Source organism: Eubalaena glacialis, chromosome 2 (genome assembly GCF_028564815.1).
Source record: "Eubalaena glacialis isolate mEubGla1 chromosome 2, mEubGla1.1.hap2.+ XY, whole genome shotgun sequence".
Lineage (NCBI taxonomy): Eukaryota > Metazoa > Chordata > Mammalia > Artiodactyla > Balaenidae > Eubalaena > Eubalaena glacialis.
In genome coordinates, this window is record NC_083717.1 from 102,673,364 (window position 1) to 102,695,690 (window position 22,327).

A 22,327-nucleotide genomic window follows, 5' to 3' on the forward strand; every position below is an offset into this window, starting at 1 on the left:
TTAAGCCAGACTCATCAAGAAGGAGAGGGCCCAAATCAATAAAATCAGAAGTGAACCTGTGATCAAGGGATCAATCCAAGAAGAAGATATGACAATTGTAAATATTTATGCACCCAACATAGGAGCACCTCAATACACAAGGCTAATGCTAACAGCCATAAGAGGGGAAATCGACAGTAACACAATCTTAGTAGAGGACTTTAACACCCCACTTTCACCAATGGACAGATGACCCAAAATGAAAATAAATAAGGAAAAACAAGCTTTAAATGATACATTAAGATGGACTTAATGGATATTTATAGGACATTCTATCCAAAAACAACAGGCTACACTTTCTTCTCAAGTGCTCATGGAACATTCCCCAAGATAGATCATATCTTGGGACACAAATCAAGCCTTGGTAAATTTAAGATAATTGAAATCATATCAAGTATCTTTCCCAACCACAATGCTATGAGACGAGATATCAATTACAGGAAAAAATCTGTAAAAAAATAAACACACGGAGGCTAAACAATATGCTACTAAATAACCAAGAGATGACTGAGGAAATCAAAGAGGAAATCAAAAAATACCTAGACACAAATGACAATGAAAACACGACAACCCAAAACCTATGGGACGCAGCAAAAGCAGTTCTAAGAGGGAAGTCTATAGCAATAAAATCGTACCTCAAGAAACAAGAAACGTCTTAAATAAACAACCTAACATTACACCTAAAGCAATTAGAGAAAGAAGAACAAAAATACCCCAAAGTTAGCAGAAGGAAAGATAGCATAAAGATCAGATCACAAATAAATGAAAAAGAAATGAAGGAAACGATAGCAAAGATCAAGAAAACTAAAAGCTGGTTCTTTGAGAAGGTAAACAAAATTGATAAACCATTAGCCAGACTCATCAAGAAAAAAAAGGGAGAAGACTTAAATCAATAGAATTAAAAATGAAAAAGGAGAAGTAACAAAGGACACTGCAGAAATGCAAAGGATCATGAGAGCTTACTACAAGCAACTCTATGCCAATAAAATGGACAACCTGGAAGAAATGGACAAATTCTGAGAAAACCACAACCTTCCCAGACTGAACCAGGAAGAAATAGAAAATATGAACAGACCAATCACAAGCACTGAAATTGAAACTGTGATTAAAAATCTTCTAACAAACAAAGGCCAAGGACCACATGGCTTCACAGGCAAATTCCATCAAACATTTACGGAAGAGCTAACACCTATCCATCTCAAACTCTTCCAAAATATAGCAGAGGGAGGAACACTCCCAAACTCATTCTACAAGGCCTCCATTGCCCTGACACCAAAACCAGGCCAAGATGTCACAAAGAAAGAAAACTAAAGGCCAATAGCACTGATGAACATAGATTCAAAAACCCTCAACAAAATACTAGCAAACAGAATCCAACAGCACAGCAAAAGGATCATACACCATGATCAAGTGGGGTTTATCCTAGGAATGCAAGGATCCTTCAATATATGGAAATCAATCAATGTGATATACCATATTAACAAATTGAAGGATAAAAACCATATGATCCTCTCAATAGATGCAGAAAAAGCTTTCAACAAAATTCAACACCCATTTATGATAAAAACCCTCCAGAAAGTAGGCATAGAGGGAACTTACCTCAACATAATAAAGGCCATATATGACAAACCCACAGCCAACATTGTTCTCAATGGTGAAAAACTGAAACCATTTCCTCTAAGATCAGGAACAAGACACGGTTGTCCACTCTCACCACTATTAGTCAACAGAGTTTTGGAAGTTGTAGCTACAGCAATCAGAGAAGATGAAATAAAAGGAATCCAAATCAGAAAAAGAGAACTAAAGATGTCACTGTTTGCAGATGACAAGATACTATACATAGAGAATCCTAAAGATGTTACCAGAAAACTACTAGAGCTAATCAATGAATGTGGTAAAGTAGCTGGATACAAAATTAATGCACAGAAATCTCCTGCATTCCTATACACTAATGATGAAAAACCTGAAAGGGAAATTAAGGAAAGATTCTCATTTAGCATTGCAACAAAAAGAATAAAATACCTAGGAATAAACCTACCTAAGGAGACAAAAGACCTGTATGCAGAAAAGTATAAGACACTGATGAAAGGAATTAAAGATACAAACAGATGGAGAGATATACCATGTTCTTGGACTGGAAGAATCAACATTGTGAAAATGACTCTACTACCCAAAGCAATCTACAGGTTCAATGCAATCCCTATCAAACTACCAATAGCTTTTTTCACAGAACTAGAACCAAAAATTTCACAATTTGTATGGAAACACAAAAGACCCCAAATATCCAAAGCAATCTTGCTAAAGAAAAACGGAGCTGGAGGAATCAGGCTCCCTGACTTCAGACTATACTACAAAGCTACAGTACTCAAGACAGTATGGTACTGGCACAAAAACAGAAATATAGTAAAATGGAACAAGATAGAAAGCCTTGAGATAAACCCACGCACATATGGTCACCTTAGCTTTGATAAAGTAGGCAAGAATATACAATGGAGAAAACAGCCTCTTCAATAATTGGTGCTGGGAAAACTGGACAGCTACACGTAAAAGAATAAAATTAGAACACTACCTAACCCCATACACAAAAATAAACACAAAATGGATTAAAGACCTAAATTTAAGGCCAGACACTATAAAACTCTTAGAGGAAAACATAGGCAGAACACTCTACGACATACATCACAGCAAGATCCTTTTTGACTCACCTCCTAGAGGAATGGAAATAAGAACAAAAATAAACAAAGGGGACCCAATGAAACTTAAAAGCTTTTGCACAGCAAAGGAAACCATAATCAAGAAGAAAAGACATTCCTCAGAATGGGAGAAAATATTTGCAAATGAAGCAACTGACAAAGGATTAATCTCCAAAATTTACAAGCAGCTCATGCAGCTCAATATCAAAAAAACAAACAACCCAATCCAAAAATGGGCAGAAGGCCTAAATAGACATTTCTCCAAAGAAGATATACAGATTGCCAACAAACACATGAAAGAGTGCTCAACACCATTCATCATTAGAGAAACGCAAATCAAAACTACAATGAGGTATCACCTTACACCAGTCACAATGGCCATCATCAAAAAATCTACAAACAATACATGCTGGAGAGGGTGTGGAGTAAAGGGAACCCTCTTGCACTGTTGGTGGGAATGTAAATTGATACAGCCACTATGGAGAACAGTATGGAGGTTCCTTAAAAAACTAAAAATAGAACTACCATATGACCCAGCAATCCCACTACTGGGCATATACCCTGAGAAAACCATACCTCAAAAAGAGTCATGTACCACAATGTTCATTGAAGGTCTATTTACAATAGCCAGGACATGGAAGCAACCTAAGTGTCCATGAACAGAGGAATGGATAAAGAAGATGTGGCACATATGTACAATGGAATATTACTGAGCCATAAAAGAAACGAAATTGAGTTATTTGTAGTGAGGTGGATGGACCTAGAGTCTGTCATACAGCGTGAAGTTAAGTCAGAGAGAGAAAAACAAATACCGTATGCTAACACATATATATGGAATCTAATAAAAAACCAAAAAAAAAGGTCATGAAGGACCTAGGGGCAGGATGGGAATAAACACGCAGACCTACTAGATAATGGACTTGAGGACATGGGGAGGAGAAAGGGTAAGCTGGGACAAAGTGAGAGAGTGGCATGGACATATATACATTACCAAATGTGAAACATAGCTAGTGGGAAGCAGCCCCATAGCACAGGGAGATCAGCTCGGTGCTTTGTGACCACCTAGAGGAGTGGGATAGGGAGGGTGGGAGGGAGATGCAAGAGGGAGGAGATACGGGGATATATGTATATGTATAGCTGATTCACTTTGTTATACAGCAGAAACTAACACAACATTGTAAAGCAATTATACTCCAATAAAGATGTTGAAAAACAAAAAAGAAACGAAACTGAGTTATTTGTAGTGAGGTGGACAGACCTAGAGTCTGTCATACAGAGTGAAGTAAGTCAGAAAGAGAAAAACAAATACCATATGGTAACACATATATATGGAATCTAAAAAAAAAAGGTGCTGAAGAACCTAGGGGCAGGACAGGAATAGAGACGCAGACATAGAGAATGGACTTGAGGACATGGGGAGGGGGAAGGGTAAGCTGGGACAAAGAGAGAGAGTGGCATGGCGATATATACTCTACCAAAGGTAAAATAGATAGCTAGTGGGAAGCAGCCACATAGCATAGGGAGATCAGCCTGGTGCTTTGTGACCACCTAGAGGGGTGGGATAGGGAGGGTGGGAGGGAGACACAAGAGGGAGGAGATATGGGGATACATGTATATGTATAGCGGATCCACTTTGTTATAAAGCAGAAACTAACACACCATTGTAAAGCAATTATACTCCAATAAAGGTGTTTTAAAAAAAAGAAATGAAAACAGAAAAGTTACACCTGATATCACAGAAATACAAAGGATCATAAGGGACTACTACAAACAACTATATGCCAATAAAATGGATATCCTGTAAGAAATGGATAGATTCTTAGAAATGTACTATCTCCCAAAACTGAACAAAGAAGAAACAAGGAATTTAGAGAATAATTTACCAGAAAACTACTAGAGCTCAATGAATTCAGTAAAGTTTCAGTATACAAAACTAATACACAGAAATTTGTTGCATTTCTAAACACTAACAACTATCATAAAGAGAAATTAAGGAAACAATCTCATTTACCATTGCATCAAAAAGAATAAGATACCTAGATATAAATCTACCTAAGGAGGTAAAAGACATCATACTTGGAAAACTATAAGACACTGATGAAAGAAATTGACGACAACACAGATGGAAAGATATACTGTGTTCTTGGATTGCCAGATTTTATATTGTTAAAACGACCATACTACCCAAAGCAATCTACAGATTCAATGCAGTCCCTATCAAAATACCGATGACAATTTTCACAGAAACATTTTTAAATTGGTATGGAGACAGAAAGATCCCAACAAGCCAAAAGAACCTTGAGAAAGAAGAACAGAGCGGTCTCTTCAATAAGTGGTGCTGGGAAAACTGGACAGCTACATGTGAAAGAATGAAATGAGAACATTATCTACAAGCAAAAGTAAACTCAAAATGGATTAAAGACCTAAATATAACACTGGAAACCATAAAACCTTGAGATGAAAACATAGGCACAGCAGTCTTCGACATAAATTGTAGCAATATGTTTTTAGATTTGTCTCCTAAACCAAAGGAAATAAAAGGAAAATAAATAGAACCTAATTCGACCTAAAAACTTTTGCACAATAAAGGAAACCACTGACAAAATGAAAAGAAACCTACTGAATGGGAGAACATTTGCTAACGATACGACCAATAAGGGGTGAGAAATGGAATACTTCCTGCCATATCAGTTAACAAAGGATTTCACAGTCATCAACAACTGCAGCCCTCTAACGTGAGTCCTGAGGGAACTCAGGAAGGAGACGAATACCTGCCATCTAGCAGCTATCAGACTGCAGCCATTCCCTATGGTGAGCCCTGAGGAAACTCAGGACGTGAAAATACAGGATACTGGCCCCATATACCTGAGGTGCATATCAAAGGAATGAGTTCAGTGAGCCCAGACTCTTGCATTTTCCCATCCATAGAAAAGCGCTAAATTCCTTAAAGAAAACCAGATATCTGAAGTTCGCAATAATTGCTTGATGTTCCTGACTACCTGTCTTTTGTTGCAAAACTTCTATATAACCTGGCCCCCCACCTCGCCTCCTCAGAGCAGTTCTCTCAGGGTTACTTGAGATGCTGCCTCCCAGGCTTGAAGTCCTAAAAATTCCCACTGAATCAAACACAACTCTCAACTTTTACGTTGTGAATAATGTTTTAAAGTCAACAGGGGTTAATATGCAACATGTATAAACTGTTCATACAGCTCAACATAAAACAAAAAAACCCTAACTTTTAAAATGGGCAGAAGACCTGAATAGACCTTTTTTCCAAAGAAGACATACAGATGGCCAACAGGCACATGAAAAGTGCTGAACATTGCTAATCAGAGAAATACAAATTTAAACCACAATGAGATATCACATCACACCTGTTAGAATGGCTATCATTAAAAAGAACACAACAAATGTTTACATGGATGTTGAGAAAAAGGAACCCTGGTACACTGTTGGTAGGAATGTAAATTGGTGCATCCACTGTGGAAAACAAAAAACTAAAAACAGAACCACCATATGACCCAGCAGTTCCACTCCTGTGTACATATCCAAAAAACACCCCACCAATTTGAAGAGATACACGTACCCCAATGTTCACAGCAGCATTGTTTGCAATTGCCAAGATATGGAAGCAACCTAATTATCCATCCACAGATGAATGCATAAAGATGATGTGTATAATAGAATACTACTCAGCCACACACAAAACATGAAATTTTGCCATTTGCAACAACATGGATGGATCTGGAGTATATTATGCTGAGTGAAATAAATGAGAGAGAGGCATATACTCTGTTATCACTTATATGTGGAATGTAAAAAATAAAATGAATATAATGAAACAGAAGCAGACCTGCCGATAGAGAGAACAAGTAGTGGTTACCAGTGGGAAGAGGGAAGGAGGGAGGGGCAATAAAAGGGTAGGGGATTAAGAGTTACAAACTCTTACATGTAAGATAAGCAAGCTACAAGGATTTATTGTACAGCACAGGGAATGTAACCAATATCTTATAATAGTTATAAATGTGTAGCTCTTAAAAATTGCAAATCACTATGTTGCACAACTGTAACATATAATATTTACATCAACCATATCACAATGAAAAAAGTTAAAACAAAAAACTGTGTTCAGGTCTTAGTTCCCTTTCTAAGTTATTTAGCCAGGGCAACTCAGTGTCTGAGTTTTGTTTCCCTCATCAATATTTGGGGGTTAATAACAACACCTTCCCTATGTTCTCACAGCATCAGTATTGCCCTATATATATATATATATATATATATATATATATATATATATATATATATATATATATATATCTTAAATCTAACACCCGGAGCTTAAGAAGCACTTGTGAACAGCGTACCTCTGAATCTCATCCCAATCCTCAGTAATTCTTCTCATTGTGCAGGACTAAAGGTGTCTCGCCAAAGGTCTCTCACCTTAGACAGGTAGAACTGAGATTAAAACCCCAGATCTTCCGACAACAAAGATTGCACTCAACTCTTTGTATATGCCAAAAGAAGAATGAACAGAATACGTGAAAGCAAAACAGGAACGTGTAAAGCTACAAATTACATTTGTGATTCAAGATCTAACCTCCTGTCTTCTCTCTCAGCAACTAACTGAAGACCAAAACAATGAGACACCCCTTGCTCAACCCTCCTGCTTCCCTTTCCCCGACCCCCCTCCACCCTCAGTAAATGTTCATCCTGACCCTGTAACCCACTGCTGCCTCCCCTGTCTCATGTGAGATGTCTGATGGCAAAGAGTCTGCCTTGTCTTGGGAGCTCCACTGCCCAGCTCAGTACTTTGCTGATGGGATGTACCACACAGGCCTGCAAGCCTTGTGGTTGCCCAGCCTTGAGACTGAGGAGTCCAGAAACAGCAACAGAGACATCAACGGTTTATCCTAAGATTCCAAGTCGGAAGCAAAAGGTCCTAGAGCGACACCCCACAGTGTTAAGGCTGTCGACAAGCAGAACCTGGCAATCTTCGCCACTCAGGGGAGATGGAGGCTACAATTTAGAGGGGGAATTGATGTCAGGTTGGCTCATCGGGTACCACGGAAACCAGGACTGGGGCATGAACCTCACAGCCCCTCAGCTTAACGACCATCACGAGGGACCATGTTTCCCTTTAATAGACTAGCAGGTGGAGCCATTCTGGCCTAAGGATTAGAATAATCACGAGCTGGGGCAGAGGGCAAGCACCTTCATGTGAGCAGGGTGTAGGTGAAGGAGGCACTGGTCCAGCAGGGGATGAACAGAGAGCAAGAGAACAGCCATCCTGAGTAGCCTGACCCTACACTCCACCCCTACATACTCAGCATGACCCTTACCATCTTGGTCCACCCCTCTCCTGCAATATCCCTGTGTTGAGCTATGTACAGGTACACTGCAACCAGATACCACAAATGCAAAACAGAAACAGCTGCTAAAGAGTATCAAAAGAAAGCCAGGTACGTATTGGGTCAACTTTTCATGGAAGCCCAGACGAGGACGACAATGGCATTTCACTGTAGACCCAGGTATCAGGCTCATTTGACAACGAGGCCACCATTGTCACCCGGTCCAAGAACAGATTCCCTCCACTCAGACTCAGTACAAAGTAAAAGATGTTTAATACGCACAATACGGGGAAAATCATGACCACTAAGCAAAATACAAGCAGTAACAGTATTGTGAGATAATACCACCCCTGCCTGTGGGTTTTGCCCTGGCGTGCAGTACCGTTCCCCGCCTGTTCCTCCTCAGTCCCCATAGCTGTGCTGATATCTGGAGACACAGTGTAACAACAGACCACAGAGTTAATATAATGGTGCCTTTCTCCAGCTGGGGGCCCGGATTATCGACCTTAGTGGTCTTAGGTGGGGCTGGGTAAAAGACAGGTAAAATCTGTTAGTCCCTTTCTAATACTGTTCTCCACAGGGTGGCCAACCCAAACCACTGGGGACTTACCTGCCAGTGCCAGGGTCATTTTACAATGTATTCCTCTGGGGGTAGATCCTTTTGCCCTTTGGCAAGGGTAAAAGTGAGTTACTGTCTTGACCAATAGTTGGCAATGGTCCTTCCACAGTCAACAGCTGAACCTAAATGGTGTTGACTAGTTGCTTCTGGGTGAACATGGCGTAGGCACTGAGATGACTGCTCCTGGGATGTTCAGCTATGGTTCTTAGGGCTTGAGTTAGCCTCTGATCCACAGAGGAGAGAGTGGCTTTCTGACTCAGTTGTTGTTTAAATACTCCATTCATCGTTTCCATCAGCCCGGCAGCAGCGGGGTTGTAGGGCAGGTGGAAATGTTAGCATATGTCATTTCTGTCAGCTCATTCCTGTACTTCACGTCTGGTAACGTGGATTCCTTGGTTCCTCTCAATGCCCAGGTGGGTTCTGTAAATCACACACAACCGTTCTAGACCCTGGATAGTGGGGGTTTTTTGCACTGCTCAACGATTCAGGTAGGCCTTTTTTAATGCCTTCTACCTGCTGTAATGCACCGTCAACTGCATATAGCCATTGTTCCACCACACTGTATCGTTGCTGTGCCGGCTTGCATAGCTGGGGCCAGAAGCCCATGGGTACTCTGATTATTTTGCCCTTCCCGCAGGCCCCAAGCAAACCCTTCCAAGTAACTGGCCACATTCAATTCACAAGCCTGTACACGAGTTAACATCCCTAAAGCCTGTTTCTGTAATTGGTTAGGGGTGGTGGGTTGGGAGTATGCTTGTATTTTGTAGATAATCCAGGTCCTTGCATTTTGTCTGTATTCACCAGCCATACCTATGCAGTCCAAAGAGCACGGGATGGCTACTTTTAAACTGGAAAGAGACTCTGAGGTTAGCAGGATAGCATCAATATAATGGATGAGAAAGATGCTTCTCATGGGAGTCAGCTGCTATGGGGCCCCAAATGCTAGGGGACAGCCACCTCGGGATTATCATCAACTTTCCATTTGCTGACATCTGACTCATGGGAGTTTTCTCGGCCTCTTAGCTGTCTTGCCAACTGTTGTGCTGTACCCAGAAGCCTGCAATCCTTATAGTTGCCCAGCCTCAAGCCTGAAGAAAGAGCCCAGAAACAGCGACAGAGACATTGTAACCACGTAGGACCCTATAGGGTCTGCCTGGGAAAGACCCCTCCCCCATATCCTCTGCTTTAGCTCCTCTCTGAAGTACCCAGATAAAAGTATCTCAGGCATATTTCCTGAGTTTTTCAGGTGCTGTAAACCACCACCAAATGGAAGAAATTAACTACTTGACGATCATGAACATGTAGCCACTAGACCTACAGGCGCCTAAGGATTAATAAAGTTAACTGCCCTATTACCTCAACATCAACCAATCAGAATTGTGCAGGAGCTGATCACATACCCTCCACTCCCCCTCCACCTCACCTGGCCTTTAAAAATGCTTTGCTGAAACCCTTTGGGGAGTTCGGGGTTTTGGGGGGCATGACACACCTATCCCCTTGCATGGCCCTGCAGTGAAAATCTCTCTGCTCCAAACTCCAACATTTTGGTATTGTTTGGCCTCACTGTGCGTCATGCATGGGAACTTGCGTTCCATAACAACATGAATGGTTCATTGGATAGGGGATCTTACAGGTCCACAGCAAAATGTCCTGGAGTGACTCCCCACCGGGTATGGTTGATGGATGGATGTTTTGCTACTCAAGGGAGAAGGAGGCTACCATTTATAGGGGGAATTGATGTCAGGTTGGCTCATTAGTTACCATGGAAACTAGGACTGGGTCACGAACCTCACAGCCCCTCAGGTTAACCACCATCACCAGGGCAGCTGTTTCTCTTTAATTCTGGCCTAAGGACTAGAACGATCACGAGCTGGGGCAGCGGGCAAGCACATCCATGTGAGCAGGGTGTAGGTGAAGCAGGGACTGGTCGAGCAGGGGAGGTACAGAGAGCAAGAGAACAGCCATCCTGAGTGCCCTGACCATACACTCGCACACAGTAGGCACTTAATATGCATTGAATGGATCAATGACTGAGAGTGGAAGAAGTAAAAGTACAAGTGAGAACAGGAAACACCCATGTAGAAGATTAATCCACTTCCTCTGTCTCTCCCTCTCTTCCTCTCCTTCCTTTTGTGTTTCTCAGCAAATATTTTTTGAGCACTTGCCTTTTGCCACCTGCATGAAGCACTAGGGACAAAGACGAACGAAGCCAGGTTTCCAGACAGAGCAGCTCTTTCCCAGTTGTATCTTTGGTGAAGACATGGTTAGACTTTGCAGGCTCCCAAAGGAAGTAACAGGGTGTAGGGGTCCTCACTTCTCACAGTCCTAGGAGACAGAGGACAAGATACGGATCTATAGTAAATTCACCTTTGACATCTACAAGGCGCATGTCTAGATCTTTATGATCTGGATTAGATCATAAAGAAACACCATTAGAAATTAGAAACAACATTCTAACATCTCTCCCCCTCGTAATACTGAAAAGTAGTGATTTTCAGTGACAAGTTCACTTTTAGGGTCTTAAGTTTAAATGAAACTTACCTTGAAATCTAACACATAAAATATAGGCAGAGCTGCTTGGGTTAAAGCAGAGTTAGAAAGCCTGGGGTCTCTCTACTCACTGCCTCCAAGGTAATTCTTATTGAAACTTATAACTGAAAGGTCCTTTAGAATCTTATTGATTCTACAAATGTAAGACAAATATAAAGTTAATTTTAAATGTTGATGCTTAAACTCTAAGCCCATTGTTCTTTAATAAGGGCATTATAAACATTTTTATAGTATTTACATACGGCAGAAACTGACTAGATGCTTACCAACTCTGATTTTCCCTCCTGAGCCCTCAGAATGGCTGCATCTCCTAACTTCCTCTGCAGTTAGGTGAGGTCGGATGATGGATACTAACCACCGAGATGTCAGGAGAAGTGTTATATGCCAGTTCCAGGTCAAGCCTAAAACACAATCGTACATACACAATGCTCCACACTCAAAAGAAATAAACTTTATTGCATTAAACTACTGATATTTTGGGATTATCAGTTACATGTTTTTTATATTTATAAACATATGTATATTTGTACATATGTATATTTGTACATATGTATATTTGTCTAGGCTGTCTAGAGTCATATATACATATTTATAAATATATACATGTAATTGGATAATTAATAAGGATAATTAATATATTTGTATTAGTCATGGTAATTTATTTTCTATATTTTTAAATATATATCTCCACTTTTTTCCCTACAAAGAATCCACATCAGCGGTTCTTAACCTTAGCTGCATGTTAGAATGACTCAAGTAGTTCTTAAAAAAACTTGGTGTCCAGGGAGCATCCCAGATCCATCAATTCAGAATCCCTGGAGCTGAGATCCAGCCATTATCAGTTTTAAAACTCCAGGTGATGCCAATTTGCAGTCAAGACTGAGAACCAGTGCTGTAAATCATTAGGCTCATTGGGAAAGCCAGGCAACTTGGGAAAATCCACCAGGTAATTTTGATATGCATCCCATCCACTATTAACACAACATCTTGAAGGCCAGCAGTGTCATCACCTAATAATGTTAACCTTAACACTTCCTGATTCTGCAAACTGCATCTTTTCCCTGGAGTTTGGGGTGTAGCCTCAGAAGGGAACAATCAAGTGGCAGAGAGGTGTGGGTGTCGCACAGTGGTTGCCTGGACTCATTAACCTACCCCGTAATAGTTACCCGACCTAGCCTTGGGGCAAGATTGCAATTGTTGCTTCCATACTGGGTAGTTCCCAGGGAGTCAACATCTCCAATGTGAAGTATGTTCATAGCAAAACGTCAAGGAAACCCCTAAAAATATCTAAATCAGAAACATGGTCCAGTTAGCTCAAGTTTCCTCATCTGGTCTTTACAAAACTGGAAAATACAAATTAGTTCTTTTGAAGCAGACAGTTATCTGGTAGTGAAAATGGAAACTCATTTCAAGAAACAATTTTCTACTAAGAGTATGCAAGTTACATGGTGGAATATGGGACCAGGCCACCACCAAGCCAGCTGACCTGCCTCCAGGATCACACCACTCAACTCTGAAATGCTGAAATGACAACATGGTGCCACTTAACCAGGAATTGGTGATGCATTCTGTTACCTAAACTATAAACCTCTAATATGCCTCCCAAGCAGTTTTCTGGTTCAGAAAACCACAAAAGAAAAACTAAAGACAAAAGAACTACAGAAAAATGGGATGTGATTGCCAATATGAGTCAGAAAAAGGAAGTTTAAAATGTTTTGAGTAAGAATTCTCAGGTATATTCCCATGTACTTCACGTGAAGGATGATCCAATTTATATTCCCATGTACTTCACGTGTGAAGGATGATCAAATTATAGATGACAGAAAAGATGTGAAATAACAAATCATTCCAAATAAGTTTAAATGTTGTGTTACATTCGATGCATGTAATAAATTTCGTGCATTGAATATGAAGAGATCCACTTTAATTTTAAAAAACCAATTTCTTCCTGTCTCTACTAAGTAAATGTTAAGAAATACTTAAACAATATCTACTTGAAGGCACCAAATTATTAGCCTGCCTAGAGCAGCCACAGGCCAGTTTTAGCCTTCCTTGAAACCTCTAACGCAGTTTTTCCTCTAGAGCAGTTCAGACTTTAACGAACACACACATTAGCCACAGATCTTATTACAATGCAGATTATGAGTTCAAAGTTCTGGGGTGGGGCCTGAGATTCTGCATTTCTATCAAACACCCCTATGATGCCAATAATGCTCCAATAAAACCTTATTTACAAAAACAGGTAGCCAGCCCACCGTTTACAGTTTTGTTACCAACCCTCCTGCGTCAGATCCCAGCAAGAGTCCTTCTGCCCCGGGTCACTTATGCCAATAGAAGGAGACCAAGTTCGGTTCAGAAGCAAAAGAAAGCTTCGTCCTTCGTCAAAGGATGGAGAGGTGCGAGCTCGCACCGTAAAGTACAAGCTCTCTGGAAAGGCCCTGGGCGGCGGCCTACTGCAGGGAGGCTTTATAGGGTCCTCGTCAGCGGGAAGGGGGCGGAGCTCTTGTGGGTCCGTGCAGCTGCGCGCTGCTAGCGCTGCTCAAGGCTCCAGATCACGGCGCCAGGCGCAGCGTCTCTGCGCACGGCCCCGCTGAGCCAAGGTGTCGTGCGCAGAGCTTCTGCACGCAGCCCACTGAGCTCAAGTATCAGGTGCAGCCATTTCACGCTAGGAACTCTTGTCTGAATTGCCAGGAAGAAGGCCACTGCACGCCGTACCGTATGAGCAAGTGAAACTAGACTAAGCATGAAGGAAAAAAGGTTAGATTTTATTTTATTACCCGGGTTCTATTTCCCAGGAACTGTTAATGGGCTTTGCTGGTGCCAACCCCCTCCTCGGGCTTTTGTCTTGCTCTTCATTCTTGGGGGGCGATTAGAGGTGAAGGTCCATCTTCTATAACATTCCTGCGGGTTTGGGTCATCATCATAATCCCAGGTGGAGGAGCAGAGCTTCTCCCCAGCTGCCTTTAGATGTGCTTGATTGTCACCAGGATTTAGCCCTAACTGTTCATATCCCTGAGTTTGACCACCATTTAGAATTTTATAAATTCTAACCTTTTGGAGACAAAGGACACAAGACAATTTAGGAGGCATGGCCCAAATATTAGCAAGAGAATGACAGTCACATGTCAAATTTTTCCTAAAAATGAAGGTATCTAGGTCTTTAGCCTATAGCAAAGGTGTGCCCTGATGTCGAGGCTCAATGCTGTGGCCTGAATATCCCTGGTCACACTATTGTTTTTTGGAAGAGAAGCTTCTGGTCAGAGAGGCATTCACAGAGTAGTCCAGGGGATCCATTGTCCCAGGGCAGAATGTGAAGTTAGAATCCCCAAGTGGCGTCTGTTCCACTTAGGAGTAAGCTGATCTTGTGGGCTGCCAGTTTTCCAGGTTTTTAGATACACTCAGTCTCCTGTCAGGAAGGTGTGGAGGGCCAGATCGGCAGGTGCAGGCAGCACCTGTGTTACTGTGGTCCGTGAGGGCTTTCATGGTTTCTCCTATCTGGAGGGCATACTTGAGTTGTTCCATTTCAAAGGGGTTAAGGTATCCTTTTGCATGGGCTTGCAGAATGGGGCTACCATACATAAGTTCAGACGCATTTAACTTTATCTCTTGAGGCTAACAGCATGCAGACCAGGGCAATTGGGATAATGTAATCCAATTTTCTTGAGTCTCCTGGCATAGCTTGGCTGAGGTTCATTTTAAGTGATTGGATCTCTCTACTTTCCCTGATGATTGGGGTCTCTTGGCTGAGTGCACGGTCCATTTTATGCCCAGCGTACTTGTTATCCCTTTTGTCATTTGAGACATGAATGCTGGGCCATTATCACTTTATAGGGATCCTGGGATCCCAAACCTGGGGATTATCTCTTTTAGGAATAGTTTAACCACTCTGGCTGGCTGCCGTTTTGGTTCTAGTGGGAAATTCTTCTACCTGCCCTGAAAATATGCCCACTAGCACCAAGAGATGCCTGAAGTTGCCCAATGCTCTTGGCATGACAGTGAATCTGACAGTCTTCTCCAGGATATGTCCCTCTGGTCTGAATGGGCCTTATCTGGGGCCCTCTGGGGGTCTGGTGTTAGGGGGGTTCATTGTGCTGATGGGGCATATCTCAACTATCTGACTGATTATATTTTTCATGCCATGAGTTACCATGACCTCAACTAACATAACCAATTATATAGGGCTTCTCTCCCATAGTGAGTTCCTTGATGGGCCTCCTGGATGGCTTGACAAGCTGCAGTGTGGGAAAGAAGTATTGCCCATGTTTATTAACTAGCCACTCATTTCTGGACTTTGTCTGATTCTTCCTTTGTATAGATTGAGGAGTATTTGAATGGATCTGGCCTCTTAGGTATGAGGCCTAGTTGACAAATTACTGGTTCTAGGGTTGCCATTTTGGCAGTTGTGTCCTCTTTGTTGTTTATTACCGCCACATTCCCTTTTTGATGACCCCTGTAGTGAATCACTGCCACTCTTTTTGGAAGCTACACTGCTTCTAGGAGTCTCAACATGTTTAAGCCACGTTTCACCTGCTTATTCTCTGCAGTAAGCGTACCCCCTTTCTTTCCAAATAGCCCTGTGTGCATGTAGGATGGCATACGCATACTGAGAGAGTCTCTGTAAACTTTCAAGATCTTCCCTGTCCCAAGCTCTGAGGCTCGGGTAAGGGCTATCAGTTCCGCCTTTTGAGCTGAAGTCCCTAGGGGTAGGCTTCGTGCCTCTATGACTTAGGTCTGGGAGATCACTGCATATCCCAGCCTTTTTCCCTCTTTCATAAAACCTTCCCCATCCATGAACCATTCCTCCTAGGTGTTTGGGAGAGGCTTACTTCCTAAGTCAAAGTGACTAGAATAGATCTTGTCTATGGTTTCTATACAGTCCTGCTCCAGGAACCCCGTTTCTGTGGGTAGCAGGGTGGCAGGATTTGGTGTGTGACAGGTTTTTATGGTAGCCACTGGGTCTGAAAGCATAGCCTGAACTTGCGTCAACTTTCTGGGGGATAGCCATTCTGTTCCTTTAGAACTTACTAAAGTCTGAACCTGATGTGGATTCCATACAGTGATTGGCTGACCAAATGTTAACTTTTCAGCCTCCTTTAGTGGGGTTGTAGTAGCTGCTACTGCCCATAGGCAAGGAGGCCACCCCTTAGCAGTTTGATCTAAGTGTTTAGAGAAACAAACAGACACCTGAATAAGGGGTCCCAGTTTTTGAGCTAATACCCCAAGGATGATTCCCCTTCTCTCATGAATGTGGAGGTATCCAGATCTGGCAAAACTTGGCCATCCCCAGGAAACCCCTAAGCTGTCTGAAAATGGCTTCTTTTCTTTCCTGGAGTAGGCTTCTCTGACCTTCTGTGAGAATGAAACCTAGGTCGGTCACCTTAGTTTGTGATATTTGAGCCTTTTTCTTGGACACCTTATATCCTTTATCATCTAGGTGGTTCAGGGTGGTTACAGGATTTTTGTCAGAGGCCTCCTTAGTAGGGTTGGCAATCAGAATGTCATCCACATACTGGAGGAGGGTGGATCTTTTAGGTCTTTAGCTAAAGTTTCCCCAGAGATGGTGGGGAAATTTTTGAACACTTGGGCAGGACTGTTTAGCAGTATTGTTTTTGTTGTGTGTTTGGGTCCTGCCATGCAAAAATCAAAAATTTCTTGTGACTCTGGGGCTAATGGATACAGAAAAAGGCATCTTTTACATCTAATACAGAATACCAGGTCCTGGTGGATGGTAGAGTGGCCAGCAGGGTGTAAGGATTAGGGACTCCTCATGTATATCCTCAGTGGCTTCATTGACTGCCCTGAGGTCCTGTACCATCCGGTATTCCCCATTAGGTTTCTTTATTGGGAGAATGGGAGTATTACAGGCTGATTGGCATGATCTAAAAAGGCCCTCATCAATTGGGCCCTGTATAACAGGGGCAGTGCCCAACAAGGCCTCCTGATGGAGAGGGTACATTTTCTGTTGGGCCATGTATGTCTGGGCTTTAGGTGGACTATCATGGGAATGGCTCCTGCAGCTTTTCCTACCCATCCCTGGGCCCAGACCTTGGGATCTGCTCCAGGGAGGTTGACTGGCCCTGTCTGGGGAGGTTTGTCCTCAGCCATTACCATTATTACCTTGTGCCCCCTGTCTAGGGGAACCCCAATCTCCAGTTTGCCTCCCATTAGGTGGATAGTAGCTCCCAATTTATGTAAGATAGCCCTTCCTAGCAGGGATATAGGGCATTTGAGAACATATAGGAAGGAATGGGTAAGAGTATGTTTCTTCAATTTGCATTCTAATGACTCAATGAATACTCATTCTTGGGCCTTCTCTGATACCCCCATTATTTTACAACTCTTGTGACTGAGTTTGCCTGATCTGGTGTTCAGAACTGAGTAAGTGGCATCAGTGTTGACTAAGAATTTGACAGGATTTCCCCCTATGTCCATTGTCAGCCAGGGCTCCTTGAGGGTCAGTCGGAGTGCCAGCTTAGGAACCCCTTGGCCCCATAATTCAACAGCTGTTCAAACCATGTGCCCTGGAGGGTAGTGGCCAGGATCTGCCATTTCCATCCCCCTGTGGGGACTGTGAGGGATTCTCCCTTCCAGTGTCCCTCTTGTTTGGGGTAGCCCATTAGGGCTTATTCTGCAGAACTGGAAGTTTTCTGGGTATCATCCCCAACCCGAAAGCATTTAATCTTCCTATGTAATACACCCTGGCCCCAATACCAGCTGGGAGATGGAGAAATTTGGCCCATCAATGGGTCTCTAAATTACAACACCATTATTTTATTACCCAGATTGTGTTTTTATTTTCTGGGAATTGTTAATGGGCTTTGCTGGTGACAGTTTGCAGTTTGAATTTTTAAAATATTACTTATCTTGTTACTGAGTGTTTTTGGTGCATTCAAGTAGAGTGCCTCATTTGCCTTGCCCTGGTCCTGGCTCTCTGTGCAACCTGCAGACCACACGTCCAGTAGTGACGTCCTGGTGGACTGCCTCTTTGTTTATTGTTCCTGGTCTGAGACCGATTCACGTGCACTTCACTTTCAAATCCATCTGTTATACCATCCAGCCTGCCTCCACTCCACCCCACCAGTGCTCATCTCCTGTAAAATATGTTCAAAAGCCCAGCTTTTCAAGCAGATACTGGAATGTGTTCTAATTATTTATGTCTATCTATCTATATCTCTATATCTATATCTATATAGAACTGAAATTTTAGCTTTCCCTAGATGAAATTCCTATTTCAGGGAAATAATTTTTAAAATGCTTTACTACAGTTGTAGATGCTACATTTCCTGATGGTGTGTGTTTGGGCACATGTGTATGTGTGTATATATATACTCTTTTTAAAATGAAGTCCAAACATTTAAAAATTTTTCTTGAATGGGGCCTCACGAAAAGTTTGCCTCCACTGGTTGGGCATTTGTTCTTTATCTAATATGATCAGAATACTCTGGAGTTACTCTCCTTTTCTTATAGAGCTTTCATCAGAAGAGTAGGAAATATGTTCACATGTAAAAAGCATGTCAAACATGGTGAGACTTAAAAGGAGCTTTAATTGCCTCTTCAACAGTGGGGGACAGAGTTAAGATAAGCTAAACTATGTTGGCTTAAAATGACTTCAGATAATCCATCATTTCTTCATTGCTCTTATTCTTTAAATATGTGTCGTCCTTTTAAAAACACATTGACACAATTTCCAAAGTCTCAACATACCAGTCTGATGAGATGGTTGTTCTTCATCAACTTGATATTTTATACTGAGCAGAAGTGTTTAGCAACATCTTCCAACTTAGAGATTTCATCATAAAACTTGTTTCTACAGTTCATTTATAAAACTATGAAACAAGGTCACCTCCAGCAAGGTTTCCTCACTATCTGTTTCCAAAGAGCTCAATAATCAGCCCCTCCCTTCCCTGTCTGGCTTCTGCTGCATTGGTCACAAACCACAAAAACACTTTATCCAAATAGATACACCCATTAACTCACATACTGAGCAACAAGTTTACACAAAAATACACTTTAAAGGTTGTGGGTTGGTGGGAAGTCAAGGGAACTGGACCAGTGGGAGAGGGTCATAGGTGGAAGAGAATAAAGGAACCTGTGTGATGGGGTGGGTGATGGGTGGCCTAGGAGGGGAGATGATCAAAGAGGTAGCACAGGAGGATAGTTTTGCCTATGCTTTAAACCAAGATGTTTTTTGCCTCTTAGTAAATATTTATTGAGATCTTCTATGGACTTTGCCCTGTGCTGGACTTTATGGCAAACTCAGAGGGGGTCTACATCATTGAACCACTACTCAAGGTATTTACAATCTAGGGTTAAGATTAACACACATGAAGCCACTGCATGAGAGCACGTACACACACACAAACACAAAGATACAGAAAATATTTGATTTCTTCAATATCTGAAGTACTTCAGAAATATCTTGTTTATTCCTCGTAATAATCCTGCAAAGTTAGGAACTACTGATCTCCTCTTATTGATGGAGAATCTGAGGCCCAGGAAGGGTAAATAATCTCCCCAACATCACACAGATATCAAGAGGCAGAGATAGGATTCAGTCCTAGATTTATCAAACTTTGTTTTGATCTCAGTGGTTTAACCTAATAAGAGCTTTTTTTTGGCCCAGAGTCTGAAGATATCCCTGGTTGGTTGAGCTTTCGTGGAAGGTTATTCTCCAGGTGGTGACTCAGGAAGCTAGCCCTTTCCATCCTGAAGCCCTGCTATTTCCAACTTCTGGCATCCAGAATTGTCAATGAAGAGGAAGAGTGCGCAGTGAATGGCACATGAGATACTGTAACAACCCTCGCCCAAAACCAATAAAAATCACTTTTATTTCATTGACCATAATTAGTTTCAAAGCCCCAGTAAGATGTAAAAGGGTTGGGAAATGGAGTGGCTGGGTAGCTGTGTCCCGGATACAACTTGACCTAATGGAAGGATAACACATATCTTTGGCGGTCAGCTAGCTCTCCCTGCTACAAACTCCAAAGCCACTAAATGTCACACTTCTGAACCATATGAGGAAGAGCTAAATTATTTGTTGCTAAATTACAAGTTCCTGAAAGAAGTTCAAAGCAGTGGGAGATCACAGGGTTGGAGCAGAAAGAAAGGAACCTGAGTAGGGTGCTGAAAAGTGGGTGTGAGAAAGACATTTCTGTCTGAGAAGAAACAGAGTGAACATGCAAAGTAGGAAAGATAATGATGCTCACAGACATATTACAAAATATATTTAAGAAGTGTATCACATGCAGTGATATGTAAGCACAGGCTAAGCTCCCAGGCGAGGGCAGCTCTTTGAAAAAATAGGGCTTAGTAAGTGCTTTTCAGCTGATGCAGAGTGCAGCCTTCCCAGGGACTTCTCAAAATGTAAACTCAGAGGCCAGGGACCATGGTTTTTTGTTTTTGTTTTTGTTTTTGTTTTTCATGTTGTATTTTGCTATTCAGCACCCAGAACTTGGCAATGGTTCAGAAAAGATAAACTGTGAATGTTCCATGGACAAGGGTAGGCTTTCAAAAAGTGTGCTGAGAGATGGATAATCCAAGGTCTTCCATTTTCATTGTCCACTATTGGGCTTTTCATTACCTAAAAGAATTTGTAAATTCCTAGAATCTTGTATTATGTATCTTTTCCACAAAAGAAGTCCTAAAAATTGGTAAGGGAGCATACAGTGGAGGTGGTGAAAGATCATTTCCATCAGAGGTGCTGGTGAAAGCTTCCTGGAGATGTGGCAGCCAAGCTGGGCTTTTGCATAGAGAGAATACCCTGCGTACAGGCACTGAAGTAGGCAAGGACAGGGTGGGCAGCAATGCCAGCTGGCACGGACAGTGTGTAGGGAAGTAGGGCCCTGAGGTTGTGGTCTGGAAGGGCTAGAATGCTCATCTAGAGTAATTTGGAATACAGTGGGTTGTTTTGGGAATATTCGGAATATTAATCCAGCAGGATTGCATAGGATCGTTGAGAAGTTGAAAGACTGAGGTGGTGGAATAAATCAGGAAGCCTCTGACTTCCCTTTCTTCATTGCTCATTTACGATCATTTGGCTAATGCCCCCCTATCTCACTGGGCATTTAGGCATGAGGGCAAGGGCTTCTGTCTCAGTCATTTGTTGAAAGAATGAAATTCTGTTGGAGTCCAGGCAGGAGACCTCAGCAAGGTAATTATTTGGGGAGTGGAAGGGAAGGAATGGATTCAAGAGCACCAGTGAGGTGAGAGGTCCTTCCCCTTGCTCTGCTGTTCTGTTGAATGACCTAGGGAGAGTCAACTCTCTCCTTGTCTCCGTTTTTTCACCTTTACGTGGTTCCCTACACGTGAACACTGAGGAGATAGGATTATAGAAGAGGTTATGGATGACTAAAAGTAAAAGGGCTTGTATAAGAGCTTGTTAAAAGAAAAGTGAAGCAAGCGTGACCGGGATCTCAAAGTGTTGGGGCTAGGCGACATCTTCAGGTGGTGGGTGCTGTGGCGGCTGTGGAATGCAGAGCCCTGTGGGGAAACGGGAGACATGAAAACAAATACCCGAGTCCATCATGTATATTGGAAGTGAGTGACTATAGAAGGTGGTTTTGCTTTGGTGGCTGGAAAAAACAGTTACATATAAGAAGTAAAACAGTTTTAAGCTTATAAAAGGCCACCGGGGCAAAAGGATGTAGGGGATCCAGTGCAGCAAGAGGAGGCAGCAGCTTCAGTGGTGGGTCTGGGTGAATAGGTGAGCCCTGCTATGCTTCAGCTGGTACATCTGTAAAAGGAAATTGTATGGTTCTTCCTGAAAGCTGCCCTGGATGACTTCCCACACCCACCTACTTCCCTATCTCCCTCCTCTGAGCCAACGCTCTGTGCTCCCAGCTCTCAGGTGCTATGAGAATTGATGCCTGGGATGGCCCAGCCCAAGTCCCTGTCTAGTTTTCTTATTTCTTTAGAGATACAGAAAGGATCCAGGCAAAAATATGGATCCCAAGTCTTGCAAACTGCAGTGGCTAATGTGGTACCTCTACCCCAATGTGACTTAAGTGATGCGAATCCCCTTTTGAGAGCATTGACACAGGATCCTGTGCTCCAAGGTTTGAAAAGTCCTACAGCTGAAT